We start from the raw sequence: 16,882 nt of genomic DNA, 5'->3' as shown, positions 1-16,882 counted from the left end.
CCCGCACTTTATGCAGCAGCTCTGACATGTCGGGGTAGTTGTGAATGAACTTCTGCACCACCAAATTCAGCACATGCGCCAAGCAAGGGATGTGCGTCAAATTGGCTAGTCCCAGAGCTGCAACGAGATTTCGCCCATTATCACACACCACCAGGCCGGGCTTGAGGCTCACCGGCAGCAACCACTCGTCGGTCTGTTGTTCAATACCCCGCCACAACTCCTGTGCGGTGTGGGGCCTGTCCCCCAAACATATGAGTTTCAGAATGGCCTGCTGACGTTTACCCCGGGCTGTGCTGAAGTTGGTGGTGAAGGTGTGTGGCTGACTGGATGAGCAGGTGGAAGAAGAGGAGGAGGAAGCCGAGAAGGAGGAGGTGGCAACAGGAGGCAAAGAATGTTGCCCTGCGATCCTTGGCGGCGGCAGGACGTGCGCCAAACAGCTCTCCGCCTGGGGCCCAGCTGCCACTACATTTACCCAGTGTGCAGTTAGGGAGATATAGCGTCCCTGGCCGTGCTTACTGGTCCACGTATCTGTGGTTAGGTGGACCTTGCTACAGATGGCGTTGCGCAGTGCACACTTGATTTTATCGGATACTTGGTTGTGCAGGGAAGGCACGGCTCTCTTGGAGAAGTAGTGCCGGCTGGGAACAACATACTGTGGGACAGCAAGCGACATGAGCTGTTTGAAGCTGTCTGTGTCCACCAGCCTAAATGACAGCATTTCATAGGCCAGTAGTTTAGAAATGCTGGCATTCAGGGCCAGGGATCGAGGGTGGCTAGGTGGGAATTTACGCTTTCTATCAAATGTTTGTGAGATGGAGAGCTGAACGCTGGCGTGTGACATGGTTGAGACGCTTGGTGACGGAGGTGGTGGTGGTGGTGTTGGTGGTACATCCCCTGTTTGCTGGGCGGCAGGTGCCAACGTTCCTCCAGAGGCGGAGGAAGAGGCCGAGGCGGCAGCAGCAGAATAGGCCGAGGCGGCAGCAGCAGAAGAGGTAGCAGGGGGAGCCTGAGTGACTTCCTTGGTTTTAAGGTGTTTACTCCACTGCAGTTCATGCTTTGCATGCAGGTGCCTGGTCATGCAGGTTGTGCTCAGGTTCAGAACGTTAATGCCTCGCTTCAGGCTCTGATGGCACAGCGTGCAAACCACTCGGGTCTTGTCGTCAGCACATTGTTTGAAGAAGTGCCATGCCAGGGAACTCCTTGAAGCTGCCTTTGGGGTGCTCGGTCCCAGATGGCGGCGGTCAGTAGCAGGCGGAGTCTCTTGGCGGCGGGTGTTCTGCTTTTGCCCACTGCTCCCTCTTTTGCTACGCTGTTGGCTCGGTCTCACCACTGCCTCTTCCTCCGAACTGTGAAAGTCAGTGGCACGACCTTCATTCCATGTGGGGTCTAGGACCTCATCGTCCCCTGCATCGTCTTCCACCCAGTCTTGATCCCTGACCTCCTGTTCAGTCTGCACACTGCAGAAAGACGCAGCAGTTGGCACCTGTGTTTCGTCATCATCAGAGACATGCTGAGGTGGTATTCCCATGTCCTCATCATCAGGAAACATAAGTGGTTGTGCGTCAGTGCATTCTATGTCTTTCACCGCTGGGGAAGGGCTAGGTGGATGCCCTTGGGAAACCCTGCCAGCGGAGTCTTCAAACAGCATAAGAGACTGCTGCATAACTTGAGGCTGAGACAGTTTCCCTGGTATGCATGGGGGTGATGTGACAGACTGATGGGGTTGGTTTTCAGGCGCCATCTGTGCGCTTTCTGCAGAAGACTGGGTGGGAGATAATGTGAACGTGCTGGATCCACTGTCGGCCACCCAATTGACTAATGCCTGTACCTGCTCAGGCCTTACCATCCTTAGAACGGCATTGGGCCCCACCATATATCGCTGTAAATTCTGGCGGCTACTGGGACCTGAGGTAGTTGGTACACTAGGACGTGTGGATGTGGCAGAACGGCCACGTCCTCTCCCAGCACCAGAGGGTCCACTAACACCACCACGACCATGTCCACGTCCGCGTCCCTTACTAGATGTTTTTCTCATTGTTATGGTTCACCACAACAACAAATATATTATTTGGCCCAATGTATTGTATTCAAATTCAGCGGGATATAAATTTGAGGCCTAGTATTTAGGCGCTGGGTGACCGGTATGGATTTAGTGACAGAATTAGACTTGGAAATGCACAGAAGCGTGTGTGTGAAGTTATTCTGAATGACCCAATGTGCACCTTCAATATTATATACCCTTTTAGGGATAGATTTCAAATAGCTCTGATATAGCAGAAACCACTAAATTATGAAATTGCTAAATTGGGAATTGTACTTCAACCCAGAACAAAAAATGTGCTTTGACGGACACTAAATATCTTGCCCAGCAACAACAGTGCAGCGGTAACGAGAGATTTAGAGGGATTTAAATTTGAGGCCTAGTATTTAGGCGCTGGGTGACAGGTATGGGTTTAGTGACAGAATTAGACTTGGAAATACACAGTAGCGGGTGTGTGTGAAGTTATTCTGAATGACCCTATGTGCACCTTCAATATTATATACCCTTTTAGGGATAGATTTCAAATAGCTCTGATATAGCAGAAACCACTAAATTATGAAATTGCTAAATTGGGAATTGTACTTCAACCCAGAACAAAAAATGTGCTTTGACGGACACTAAATATCTTGCCCAGCAACAACAGTACAGCGGTGGGTAACGAGAGATTTAGAGGGATTTAAATTTGAGGCCTAGTATTTAGGCGCTGGGTCACCGGTATGGATTTAGTGACAGAATTAGACTTGGAAATGCACAGAAGCGTGTGTGTGAAGTTATTCTGAATGACCCAATGTGCACCTTCAATATTATATACCCTTTTAGGGATAGATTTCAAATAGCTCTGATATAGCAGAAACCACTAAATTATGAAATTGCTAAATTGGGAATTGTACTTCAACCCAGAACAAAAAATGTGCTTTGACGGACACTAAATATCTTGCCCAGCAACAACAGTACAGCGGTAACGAGAGATTTAGAGGGATTTAAATTTGAGGCCTAGTATTTAGGCGCTGGGTGACAGGTATGGGTTTAGTGACAGAATTAGACTTGGAAATACACAGTAGCGGGTGTGTGTGAAGTTATTCTGAATGACCCAATGTGCACCTTCAATATTATATACCCTTTTTGGGATAGATTTCAAATAGCTCTGATATAGCAGGAACCACTAAATTATGAAATTGCTAAATTGGGAATTGTACTTCAACCCAGAACAAAAAATGTGCTTTGACGGACACTAAATATCTTGCCCAGCAACAACAGTACAGCGGTAACGAGAGATTTAGCGGGATATAAATTTGAGGCCTAGTATTTAGGCGCTGGGTCACCGGTATGGATTTAGTGACAGAATTAGACTTGGAAATGCACAGAAGCGTGTGTGTGAAGTTATTCTGAATGACCCTATGTGCACCTTCAATATTATATACCCTTTTAGGGATAGATTTCAAATAGCTCTGATATAGCAGAAACCACTAAATTATGAAATTGCTAAATTGGGAATTGTACTTCAACCCAGAACAAAAAATGTGCTTTGACGGACACTAAATATCTTGCCCAGCAACAACAGTACAGCGGTGGGTAACGAGAGATTTAGAGGGATTTAAATTTGAGGCCTAGTATTTAGGCGCTGGGTGACAGGTATGGGTTTAGTGACAGAATTAGACTTGGAAATACACAGTAGCGGGTGTGTGTGAAGTTATTCTGAATGACCCAATGTGCACCTTCAATATTATATACCCTTTTAGGGATAGATTCCAAATAGCTCTGATATAGCAGGAACCACTAAATTATGAAATTGCTAAATTGGGAATTGTACTTCAACCCAGAACAAAAAATGTGCTTTGACGGACACTAAATATCTTGCCCAGCAACAACAGTACAGCGGTAACGAGAGATTTAGAGGGATTTAAATTTGAGGCCTAGTATTTAGGCGCTGGGTGACAGGTATGGGTTTAGTGACAGAATTAGACTTGGAAATACACAGTAGCGGGTGTGTGTGAAGTTATTCTGAATGACCCAATGTGCACCTTCAATATTATATACCCTTTTAGGGATAGATTCCAAATAGCTCTGATATAGCAGGAACCACTAAATTATGAAATTGCTAAATTGGGAATTGTACTTCAACCCAGAACAAAAAATGTGCTTTGACGGACACTAAATATCTTGCCCAGCAACAACAGTACAGCGGTAACGAGAGATTTAGAGGGATTTAAATTTGAGGCCTAGTATTTAGGCGCTGGGTGACAGGTATGGGTTTAGTGACAGAATTAGACTTGGAAATACACAGTAGCGGGTGTGTGTGAAGTTATTCTGAATGACCCAATGTGCACCTTCAATATTATATACCCTTTTTGGGATAGATTTCAAATAGCTCTGATATAGCAGGAACCACTAAATTATGAAATTGCTAAATTGGGAATTGTATTTCAACCCAGAACAAGAAATGTGCTTGAACGGACACTAAATAACTCGCCCAGCTACAGCACTAGGGACAGATTTAGCTGGATATAAATTTGAGGCCTAGTATTTAGGCGCTGGGTGACCGGTATGGATTTAGTGACAGAATTAGACTGGGATATGGCCAAAAAATAAACAGACTATTGCTGGTTAAATGCACTTGGTGTGACAGCTTCACCCTGATGTAGGCTTTAGCCAAAAAACAACCACACCATTGAGGGTTAAATGCACTTGGTGACAGGCGCAGCTTGCCCCTGATTTTGTATATGGCCAAAAAATGAACAGACTATTGCTGGTTAAATGCACTTGGTGTGACAGCTTCACCCTGATGTAGGCTTTAGCCAAAAAACAACCACACCATTGAGGGTTAAATGCACTTGGTGACAGGCGCAGCTTGCCCCTGATTTTGTATATGGCCAAAAAATGAACAGACTATTGCTGGTTAAATGCACTTGGTGTCACAGCTTCACCCTGATGTAGGCTTTAGCCAAAAAACAACCACACCATTGAGGGTTAAATGCACTTGGTGACAGGCGCAGCTTGCCCCTGATTTTGTATATGGCCAAAAAATGAACAGACTATTGCTGGTTAAATGCACTTGGTGTGACAGCTTCACCCTGATGTAGGCTTTAGCCAAAAAACAACCACACCATTGAGGGTTAAATGCACTTGGTCGCAGCTTGTGCTGGCGCACCACAAGACACAAAATGGCCGCCGATCACCCCAGAAAAATGAGACTGACAAACGGTCTGTGCAGCCTAAAAACAGTGAGCAATTGAGGATCAGCAGCTCAGTGATCCACAGCTGCAGATCGATCAGTTAATCAAGTCCTTTGGAGGAGTTAATCTGCCTAATCTCGCCCTACTGTCGCAGCCGCAACCTCTCCCTACGCTAATCAGAGCAGAGTGACGGGCGGCGCTATGTGACTCCAGCTTAAATAGAGGCTGGGTCACATGGTGCTCTGGCCAATCACAGCCATGCCAATAGTAGGCATGGCTGTGATGGCCTCTTGGGGCAAGTAGTATGACGCTTGTTGATTGGCTGCTTTGCAGCCTTTCAAAAAGCGCCAAGAAAGCGTCACAAAAGCGCCAAGAAAGCGACGAACACCGAACCCGAACCCGGACTTTTACGAAAATGTCCGGGTTCGGGTCCGTGTCACGGACACCCCAAAATTCGGTACGAACCCGAACTATACAGTTCGAGTTCGCTCATCCCTAGTTATAACAGTAGGACTCGCAATGATTTCTTGTAAAAATTAAAATATATTGGCGTCTTCGTGAAGGTTGTATTGGTCACTGGAAAAATACAAAATAGATGGATCAGTTAGTGTCAATGTCTGTCTGGTCTAAAGGTGTCATGCTGGAGTTTAATAACTCCTTATGGGTGTTATGGAAGCAGATGTTCATCCTCTGTGCCACTGAGCTGATTTGGCTTGGGGCTACTTTTAAGAGCATTATCCTGACAGTTCTCTGGTCTTCAACCTTTAACCCCTATACAGGAATCTGGGCTCTGCTGCAGGGGAACCACTACCTACTGGAGTAGTTCAGAGGCTGCTGGGGGTCAAAAGACTCCAGTGCGGAGCACCAAGGATCAGGCAAAACTGGAGTCAGGAAAAAAAAGCAGGGAAGGCAGTCAGGGGAGGCAGGATAAAAGCAATCCATTAAACAGTTCAAAGGTCAAGATGGGCAGCAGAGAGTCAGAACAGAGGACAGGCAGTGGTCAGGTCAGGCAGTGAAGGTATCCAGAAATAGGCAAAGTACAGTAAATGAACAGGCAAACGTGGAGCTTTTGTTTCTTTGGATATGAAGTAACTGATTAAGGCCTCATGCACACGCCAGTATTTTTTCACGGTCCGCAAAAACGGGGTCCGTAGGTCCGTGATCCGTGACCGTTTTTTCGTCCGTGGGTCTTCCTTGATTTTTGGAGGATCCACGGACATGAAAAAAAAGTTGTTTTGGTATCCGCCTGGCCGTGCAGAGCCAAACGGATCCGTCCTGAATTACAATGCAAGTCAATGGGGACGGATCCGTTTGACGTTGACACAAAATGGTGCCATTTCAAACGGATCCGTCCCCATCGACTTTCAATGTAAAGTCTGGAGTCCCTTTTATACCATCGGATCAGAGTTTTCTCCAATCCGATGGTATATTTTAACTTGAAGCGTTCCCATCACCATGGGAACGCCTCTATGTTAGAATATACTGTCGTATATGACCGACCCCCCCCTTCCTCCCTCTAATGTAATAATTCTTTGGTGGCACAGTGTGCGCCCCCCCATCGGCCCCCCCTCCCTCTATAGCATTAACAACATTGGTGGCCAGTGTGCGGCCTCCCATCTCCCCCCCCCCGATCATTGGTGGCAGCGGAGTTCCGATCGGAGTCCCAGTTTAATCGCTGGGGCTCCGATCGGTAACCATGGCAACCCTGTGCCACCAACGAATTATTACAATAGAGGGAGGAAGGGGGGGGCGCACACTGCCACCAACGAATTATTACAATAGAGGGAGGGAGGGGGGGGGCCGCACTGGCCACCAATGATATTCAAACTGGGGAGGGGGGAAGTCTGCCCCCTGCTGCCTGGCAGCCCTGATCTCTTACAGGGGGAAATGATAGTACAATTAACCCCTTCAGGTGCCGCACCTGAAGGGGTTAATTGTGCTCATCACGGCCCCCTGTAAGAGATTGGGTGCTGCCAGGCAGCAGGGGGCAGTCTTGTACACAGTTTGTAGTATATTCTAACTAGAAGCGTCACGAAGCGAAAACTTAGATCTGAAAAAGATTTTATGCAGACGGATCTTCGGATCCGTCTGTATGAAAGTAACCTACGGCCACGGATCACGGACACGGATGCCAATCTTGTGTGCATCCGTGTTCTTTCACGGACCCATTGACTTGAATGGGTCCGTGAACCGTTGTCCGTCAAAAAAATAGGACAGGTCATATTTTTTTGACGGACAGGATACACGGATCACGGTCTCGGCTGCAAAACGGTGCATTTTCCTATTTTTCCACGGACCCATTGAAAGTCAATGGGTCCGCGAAAAAAAAAACGGAAAACGGCACAACGGCCACAGATGTACACAACGGTCGTGTGCATGAGGCCTAATAGTGAAGATAAGAGCATTTCCACATGCACAATGCGAAGGGAACTCAAGGGATTGGGACTAAGGGCTCTTTCACACTTGCGTTGTCCGGATCCGTCGTGTACTCCATTTGCCGGAATTACACGCCGGATCCGGAAAAACGCAAGTGAACTGAAAGCATTTGAAGACGGATCCGTCTTCAAAATGCGTTCAGTGTTCCTATGGCAGCCAGTCCTGGTTGCCATAGTAGTAGTGGGGAGAGGGGGAGCGGTATACTTACCGTCCAGAATGACGTCAGAGCGCCCCATGCGCATGGATGATGTGCCATGCGATCACGTCATCCATGCGCGTGTGGCGCCCTGACATCACTCTGAAGCGCCCCGGGATCCGCACGGACGGCAAGTTTACTGCTCCCCTGCTCCCCACTACACTTTACCATGGCTGCCAGGACTTTAGCGTCCTGGCAGCCATGGTAACCGTTCAGAAAAAGCTAAACGTCGGATCCGGCAATGCGCCGAAACAACGTTTAGCTTAAGGCCGGATCCGGATTAATGCCTTTCAATGGGCATTAATTCCGGATCCAGCCTTGCGGCAAGTGTTCAGGATTTTTGGCCGGAGCAAAAAGCGCAGCATGCTGCGGTATTTTCTCCGGCGAAAAAACGTTCCGGTCCTGAACTGAAGACATCCTGATGCATCCTGAACGGATTTCTCTCCATTCAGAATGCATGGGGATAATCCTGATCAGGATTCTTCCGGCATAGAGCCCCGACGACGGAACTCTATGCCGGAACAAAAGAACGCAAGTGTGAAAGAGCCCTAAACAGCTGTGTAGCCGTAAGAAAACGGGGCACCAGGACCTCTTGTTGTAGGCAGTGTGGTCAGGATTTCAACAAAGGCTTTTTTATAATGTAAACAGAAACGCACATGGGAAACGGAAATGCACATATATTACAGGTTTATCTGGTGTGGAGCTGTACTATGGCACTAATCACCCTCTAAGAACGTATACGTATACCTTTTTGTATCTCCAAGCCCATACATGGAGACACAATATTCCTTCACATTCGTAATATGGATCCACAGGACTTTGTGTGCTGCTGTGCAAGGTCCATTCCAATACCTACATGTGGCACAATGAATCCAATGTGTTTCTACTATGGTGTCAGGTTGAGTATTGGTGTCATAAAGCTACTGCAGTTTGGGATAATACAACGTCGATGTAACACCATTTTCTTTTCTGCTACATTGCAGGGTTTCACAATAAATATAATTCTGGAGCCTCCAGCACTTACAAAAGGAATGATATAAAGTTTTCAATACAGTATAGAACTGGAAGTCTCACTGGATTCTTGAGCCAAGACATAGTCATGGTAAGTCCACTTATTTCAAATGTCATAAAAGTTGGGGAAGACTCCTGGGCAAAAAGAAATTAGTGGGGACCCTTTCCCCGTTACTGCGCTATATTATGTGTGGCTAGCTTAAGCTTGGCAGCAGATAAACATTGTTGGCAGGCCTTCATGATGACCATTTTAATGTGTATGGGAGAAAACTAACTCTCCACCAGTGTCTGCGGTTGGGGCAAACAAAGTATGGCATGTTAGATTTTAAGTTAATCTATCATTTACTCAGTCTGGAGATAAGCTTAGAGGTATCTGGAAGCTACATATCCCTCACTCCCTTTGGCAATAAGTATGCATGCTTGACCATTGGAATTCATCCACTTAGCAGTGAAGGTAGGAGAACATAGCCCCAGCCTAGAGTAAAAGCTGCATAATAAACTCTTCTGAAGAGGGCTAGAAGGAGCTTGATTGGTGAAGGCCTCTGGGTAATTGCCCCTTTTTTATCCCTATAATCTAGGTCTGGGCATTGAAGCCACATACTGGAGTTTATTTGCACATAGTGTGCCATGGAAATATTTGGCTTTCTATATACAGTGGATATGAAAAGTCAGGTTTCTGTGATGTAAAAAACTTTTGACAAAGATAAATAATTTCAGAACTTTTTCCACCTTTAATGTGACCTATAAACTGTACAACTCAACTGAAAAACAAACTGAAATCTTTTAGGTAGAGGGTAGAAAAAATATAAAAATAAAATAATATGGTTGCATAAATGTGCACACCCTTAAATTAATACTTTGTTGAAGCACCTTTTGGTTTTTTTACAGCACTCAGTCTTTTGGGGTATGAGTCTATCAGCATGGCACATTTTGACTTGGCAAGATTTGCCCACTCTTCTTTGCAAAAACACTACAAATCTGTCAGATTGCAAGGGCATCTGCTGTGCACACTTTTCTTCAGATCACCCCACAGATTTTCAATCGGATTCAGGTCTGGGCTCTGGCTGGGCCATTCCAAAACTTTAATCTTCTTCTGGTGAAGCCATTCCTTTGTTGATTTGGATGTATGCTTTGGGTCGTTGTCATGATGAAAGATGAAGTTCCTCTTCATGTTCAGCTTTCTAGCAGAAGCCTGAAGGCTTTGTGCCAATATTGACTGGTATTTGGAACTGTTCATAATTCCCTCTAGCTTAACTAAGGCCCCAGTTCCAGCTGAAGAAAAACAGCACCAAAGCATGATGCTGCCACCACCATGCTTTACAGTAGGTATGGTGTTCTTTTGGTAATGTGCAGTGTTGTTTTTGCGCCAAACATATCTTTTGGAATTATGGCCAAAAAGTTCAACCTTTGTTTCATCAGACCAGAACACCTTTTCCCACATGCTTTTGGGAGACTTCAGATGTGTTTTTGCAAAATGTAGCCTGGCTTGGATGTTTTTCTTCGTAAGAAAAGTCTTTCGTCTTGCCACTCTACCCCATAGCCCAGACATATGAAGAATACGGGAGATTGTTGTCACATGTACCACACAGCCAGTACTTGCCAGATATTCCTGCAGCTTTTTTAATGTTGCTGTAGGCCTCTTGGTAGCCTCCCAGACCAGTTTTCTTCTCGTCTTTTCATAAATTTTGGAGGGACGTCCAGTTCTTGGTAATGTCACTGTTGTGGCATATTTTCTCCACTTGATGATGACTGTCTTCACTGTGTTCCATGGTATATCTAATGCCTTGGAAATTATTTTGTACCCTTCTCCTGACTGATACCTTTTAACAATGAGATCCCTCTGATGTTTTGGAAGCTCTCTGTGGATCATGGCTTTTGCTGTGGGATGCGGCTAAGAAATTTCAGGAAAGACCAACCAGAGCAGCTGAACTTTATTTGGGGTTAAGCAGAGGCACTTTAAATGATGGCAGGTGTATGCTGACTCCTATTTAACATGATATTGAATGTGATTGCTTAATTCTGAACACAGCTACATCCCCAGTTATAAGAGGGTGTGCACACTTTTGCAACCACATTAGGCTACTTTCACACTAGCGTTCGTCGGTCCGCTAGTGAGCTCCGTTTGAAGGGGCTCACGAGCGGACCCGAACGCAGCCGTCCAGCCCTGATGCAGTCTGAATGGAGCGGATCCGCTCAGACTGCATCAGTCTGGCGGCGTTCAGCCTCCGCTCCGCTTGCCTCCGCACGGACAGGCGGACAGCTGAACGCTGCTTGCAGCGTTCGGGTGTCCGCCTGGCCGTGCGGAGGCGTGCGGATCCGTGCGGATCCGTCCAGACTTACAATGTAAGTCAATGGGGACGGATCCGTTTGAAGATGCCACAATATGGCTCAATCTTCAGGCGGATCCGTCCCCCATTGACTTTACATTGAAAGTCTGGACGGATCCGTACGAGGCTATTTTCACACTTAGCTGTTATATGCTAAAAATAATGCAGACGGATCCGTTCTGAACGGAGCCTCCGTCTGCATTATTATGATCGGATCCGTTCAGAACGGATCCGATCGAACGCTAGTGTGAAAGTAGCCTAATTTAAGTTTTTGTTTTGTTTTCTTCCCTCCACCTAAAAGATTTCAGTTTGTCTTTCAATTGAGTGGCCCAGTTTATAGGTCACATTAAAGGTGGAAAAAGTTCTGAAATGATTTATGTTTGTCTCATTTTTTACAGCACAGAAACATTACATTTTAACAGGGGTGTGCAGACTTTCCATATCCACTGCACTTTTGATAGCTATTGACCAAAAGCCTGTTCGGTTGAACCAAAGCATGAAAGTTTTGGGCTTGTTGAAATCCAACATGTAAACTTTTTTTCCACCAACAATGTATTTGGTTGACATTAAATTATAGGTGCTTTCCAGGACTTAGATATTGATGACCTTTCCTAAGTCACCAATAGAAAATCCATAGGAATCCAACACCCAGAGGGCTCTATCCACTTTGTAGTTTCCAGCAGTGGCATACTGCAGCTCAGCTCTGATTCACTTGAAAGACAGCTGAGCTGCAGTACTTGCATGGCCACTACACAGCCACTACATTGCCATCTGCTTTGGCTCTGTTGATTGTACAGTTTCCTTCAGAGGTGGTTGCTTAAAACAGCTAATCAGTGGGGCTGCTTGGTGCTTATCGGTCTAATATTGATGACCAATCCTGAGCATAGTTCATAAATATCTAAGTCCCAGGGTTTGATTACCCCTAGGGCCTCTTGAGCAGACTCCTCAGTGTGGGTGGACCTGTAAAGGGAATCATACTAAGGCCTCATGCAGACAACCGTATCCGTTTTGAAGTCCATAAAATACAGATGCAGTCCATGTGCATCACTCACTTTTCATGGGCCCAGTTGTAGAAATGCACATTCTTGTCCGCAAAATGTTCTTCCTGCACTAACATTCTTTTGACGTGGGTCACATGGTCACTGCAGTCAATGACTGGCTACAGCGGTGACATGTCTCCCATGCATCACATGACCCAGTGACATGATGCATGGGAGACACGTCAACTCTGTGGTAGCCACTAGACCTGCATCAAACTAGATGCTGATGCAGGCGGACCTGAGAACTGCAGAGGTCTGTGGGCGAGGTTGGTAGTGAAGGAGAGAGAACATAGCTGCGGGGGTCAGGTAAGTATGATTCTCTCTGCAAGTCTGGCCATACTGTGGAGTCTGCCCAAGAGGCCCCCAGGAGTATGGCCAACTTTAGAGTAACAAAAATGCCTTCAGGCTTTTAATGCCCAAAGCACTGTATGACATGTAAATAACAGCTCATGTGCTAGTTATGTTATAGGAATTTAAATAATTATGTAGAAAGATTCTATGGAGGACTCAATTCTATAAATTGCAGTTCCTTTTTTGCATCATAGTTCCATTTAAAGTGACACTGCTCTAAAGGGCATACACGTATGGAAATTATTGTGCAGTCGTGGCCAAAAGTTTAGAGAATTACATAAATATTGAAAATTGGAAAAGTTGCTGCTTAAGTTTTTATAATAGCAATTTGCATATACTTCAGAATGTTATAAAGAGTGATCAGATGAACTGCATAGTCCTTCTTTGCCATGAAAATTAACTTAATCCCAAAAAAACTTTCCACTGCATTTCATTGCTGTCATTAAAGGACCTGCTGAGATCATTTCAGTAATCGTCTTGTTAACTCAGGTGAGAATGTTGATGAGCACAAGGCTGGAGATCATTATGTCAGGCTGATTGGGTTAAAATGGCAGACTTGACCTTTTAAAAGGAGGGTGATGCTTGAAATCATTGTTCTTCCTTTGTTAACCATGGTGACCTGCAAAGAATTGCGTGCAGCCATCATTGCGTTGCATACAAATGGCTTCACAGGCAAGGATATTGTGGCTACTAAGATTGCACCTCAATCAACAATTTATAGAATCATGAAGAACTTCAAGGAAAGAGGTTCAATTCTTGTTAAGAAGACTTCAGGGCATCCAAGAAAGTCCAGAAAGAGCCAGGATCGTCTCCTAAAGAGGATTCAGCTGTGGGATCGGAGTGCCACCAGTGCGGAGCTTGCTCAGGAATGGCAGCAGGCAGGTGTGAGCGCATCTGCACGCACAGTGAGGCGAAGACTTTCGGAAGATAGCCTGCTGTCAAGAAGAGCAGCAAAGAAGCCACTTCTCTCCAAAAAAAAACCCATCAGGGACAGATTGATCTTCTGCAGAAAATATGATGAATGGACTGCTGAGGACTGAGGCAAATTCATATTCTCCGATGAAGTCTCTTTCCGATTGTTTGGGGCATCAGGAAAAAGGCTTGTCCGGAGAAGAAAAGGTGAGAGCTACCATCAGTCCTGTGTCATGCCAACAGTAAAGCACCCTGAGACCATTCATGTGTGGGGTTGCTTCTCATCCAAGGGAGTGGGCTCACTCACAATTTCGCCCAAAAACACAGCCATCAATAAAGAATGGTACCAAAACACCCTCCAACAGCAACTTCTTCCAACAATCCAGCAACAGTTTGGTGAAGAACAATGCATTTTCCAGCACGATGGAGCCATAAGGCAAAAGTGATAACTAAGTGGCTCGGGGACCAAAATGTTGACATTTTGGGTCCATGGCCTGGAAACTCCCCAGATCTTAATCCCATTGAGAACTTGTGGTCAATCCTCAAGAGGCGGGTGGACAAACAAAAACCCACTAATTCTGACAAACTCCAAGAAGTGATTATGAAAAAATGGGTTGCTATCAGTCAGGAATTGGCCCAGAAGTTGATTGAGAGCATGCCCAGTCGAATTGCAGAGGTCCTGAAAAAGAAGGACCAACACTGCAAATACTGACTTTTTGCATAAATGTCATGTAATTGTCGATAAAAGCCTTTGAAACGTATGAAGTGCGTGTAATTATATTTCACTACATCACAGAAACAACTGAAACAAAGATCTAAAAGCAGTTTAGCAGCAAACTTTGCGCTGCGGTTGGGCACTGATGGCTAGGAAGGGGAGTGGGGGAACTGATGGCAGTGGGGAGAGCTGGTGGCATTGGGGAGGAACTGATGGCACTGGAGGGGGAAACTGATGGCACTGGGGGAGCTGATGAGTTTTTATAGAAAACGTTCATTTAATTCGTTTTTTTTTTTAACTAATCGGTAGAATACTCGATTACTAAAATAATCAATGGCTGCAGCCCTACTCTGGAGCACTCATTCCTGTGGGGAACATCAGCTTCCCCTAATTAAATAAAGATGGATATTTTTCCAGAGGCTGAGGTGGTGAAAATTACAATTGTCGGCTGCCTGGCATGCATTATTCATTTTAATTATTATGCTACATGATATGGTTTGGTATCACTGCTTAATGGGTACAATATATTGATAACCCAAAACAGGATGGAGGTGGAGCCCAGAAGTGGCGAATGATGGTGATCAATTTCTCCTTTTTCCACTGTTGCCCAGTCAAGATATTTCAAATTATAGTTAAAGTTATTCCTGTACTACACATACTAGATTATACTATATGTATATGTCACTATGCAATGATCAGGACCGTGGTACGGTTACACGGATGCCAAATTGTGCAGTGGGTGCCAGAGTGGTGTAATGTCTCTGTGTGGTAATGGCAATAGTGTCAACGGTGTCTCCTACCTTGGTACGGCTGGACTCCTGGATCCTGGCTCACTTGCAATAAAATGAGTGTGTTGCTAGTAGGAGTATTTGAGGGATTTGCAGCAATAATTGAGATCCAGACTTGGAATAAAGTTCAAAATTGTCTTTACTTAATGCAGCTTTCATCGAAGTGAGATACAGCAATAGTCTGAAGTCCCAGCAGGTATTGGCAATGTGTGGCAGGAATCTATCTTCTGCTTCTATCATGTGCCTGGAGCTCTTTGCAGGATAAGGCATCTGCTTGTGGCTCTGTAATGTGGCAGAAATTTATATCTTCTGCGCATACTATGTTCTGCTGTATTGGGGACTGACTAGCTGAGGAGGAATTTGGCTTCTCCTGGTCTCTGGACAGTACTCACAGTTGTGCTCACAGGGTATGCTTCTTCCTGGAATACTGGAGGTGTCTGCTTGCTTTCAACCAGCTGAGGCTGAAGGGCTCAGACCATGAAATTATGATCTTTTGTCTCAGCAGAGACAAGATACTGGCTTGGATCCCTATATCTAGGAGCTCCTACTTGCACAACCTTCCCCTAGCAGGGGTGGCTGGCACACTCTAACTCTAACTTCCTTCCCCACCCATGAGGCAGGATGTTGAAACATTCCACACCTCCTCACAGAGGTGTAATCTAAACTGGAATGTACTATTCCAGTCTAGAAATGCTAAACTGTAGCTAAGTCTCTGCTACCACATTGCTGCCACCTGCTGGTGAACATAGAACTTACAGCAATATACATGTAACAGGGCTTAGAATGCACATTTGTGAGAATATTAGATAAAATCACATTAGATGACAGTATAAATACACTTAACAGGTTGTAACATAACTCTGGGATGTTACAACTATATTGTTCCTCTCTACAGATTGGTGAGCTACAAGTTCTAAACCAGTCCTTTGCTGAAGCAGTAAAGCAGCCTGGACTTGTTTTTGCCCAGTTTGATGGCATTCTTGGAATGGGGTACCGTAACATCTCAATGGTTGGGGTCCTGCCACTATTTGATAACATGATGCGTCAGAAATTGATTGATCACAATGTCTTTTCATTTTACTTGAATAGTTGAGTGTATTTTTTTTTTTCATATTTATGTTGGATGCTACCATCTTTATCCTACATGCAATGCCATACTTCCTATCCAAAATTATGATACCCTGATGGCCACCATTTTACGTTAAGGACATGGATTTAACATATCTGGCAAAGTGTGATGGCTTCCATTGTAATCTGAACTAATCTAAAATTCAAGATTGACCTTTTTAAGACCAAAGCTGTAAAATCACGGCATTAACATGGGTAGTGTGTGACTTCAATCTTTACCTATTCCCATTTTCTTTTTTATATTCTAAGGCTAAGGCTAGTTCTCCATTGTATCTTTTGGTCGCATGACAGTCATCTAAAAATTACAGCATACCACAAACATCAAGTAACTTCGATGTTTCATAAAGAGGATGACATTTATTTCCTTATACAGTACAGACCAAAAGTTTGGACACACCTTCTCATTCAAAGAGTTTTCTTCATTTTCATGCCTATGAAAATTGTAGATTCACACTGAAGGCATCAAAACTATGAATTAAAACATGTGGAATTATATACATAACAAAAAAGTGTGAAACAACAGAAAATATGTCATATTCTAGGTTCTTCAAAGTAGCCACCTTTTGCTTTGATTACTGCTTTGCACACTCTTGGCATTCTCTTGATGAGCTTCAAGAGGTAGTCACCTGAAATGGTCTTCCAACAGTCTTGAAGGAGTTCCCAGAGATGCTTAGCACTTGTTGGCCCTTTTCCCTTCACTCTGCGGTCCAGCTAACCCCAAACCATCTCGATTGGGTTCAGGTCCGGTGACTGTGGAGGCCAGG

The sequence above is a fragment of the Bufo gargarizans genome, chromosome 2, assembly GCF_014858855.1.
Source record: "Bufo gargarizans isolate SCDJY-AF-19 chromosome 2, ASM1485885v1, whole genome shotgun sequence".
In the NCBI taxonomy this organism is placed as follows: Eukaryota; Metazoa; Chordata; class Amphibia; order Anura; family Bufonidae; genus Bufo; species Bufo gargarizans.
The sequence above is the reverse complement of the archived record's forward strand: the minus strand, read 5'-3'. Positions refer to the sequence as shown.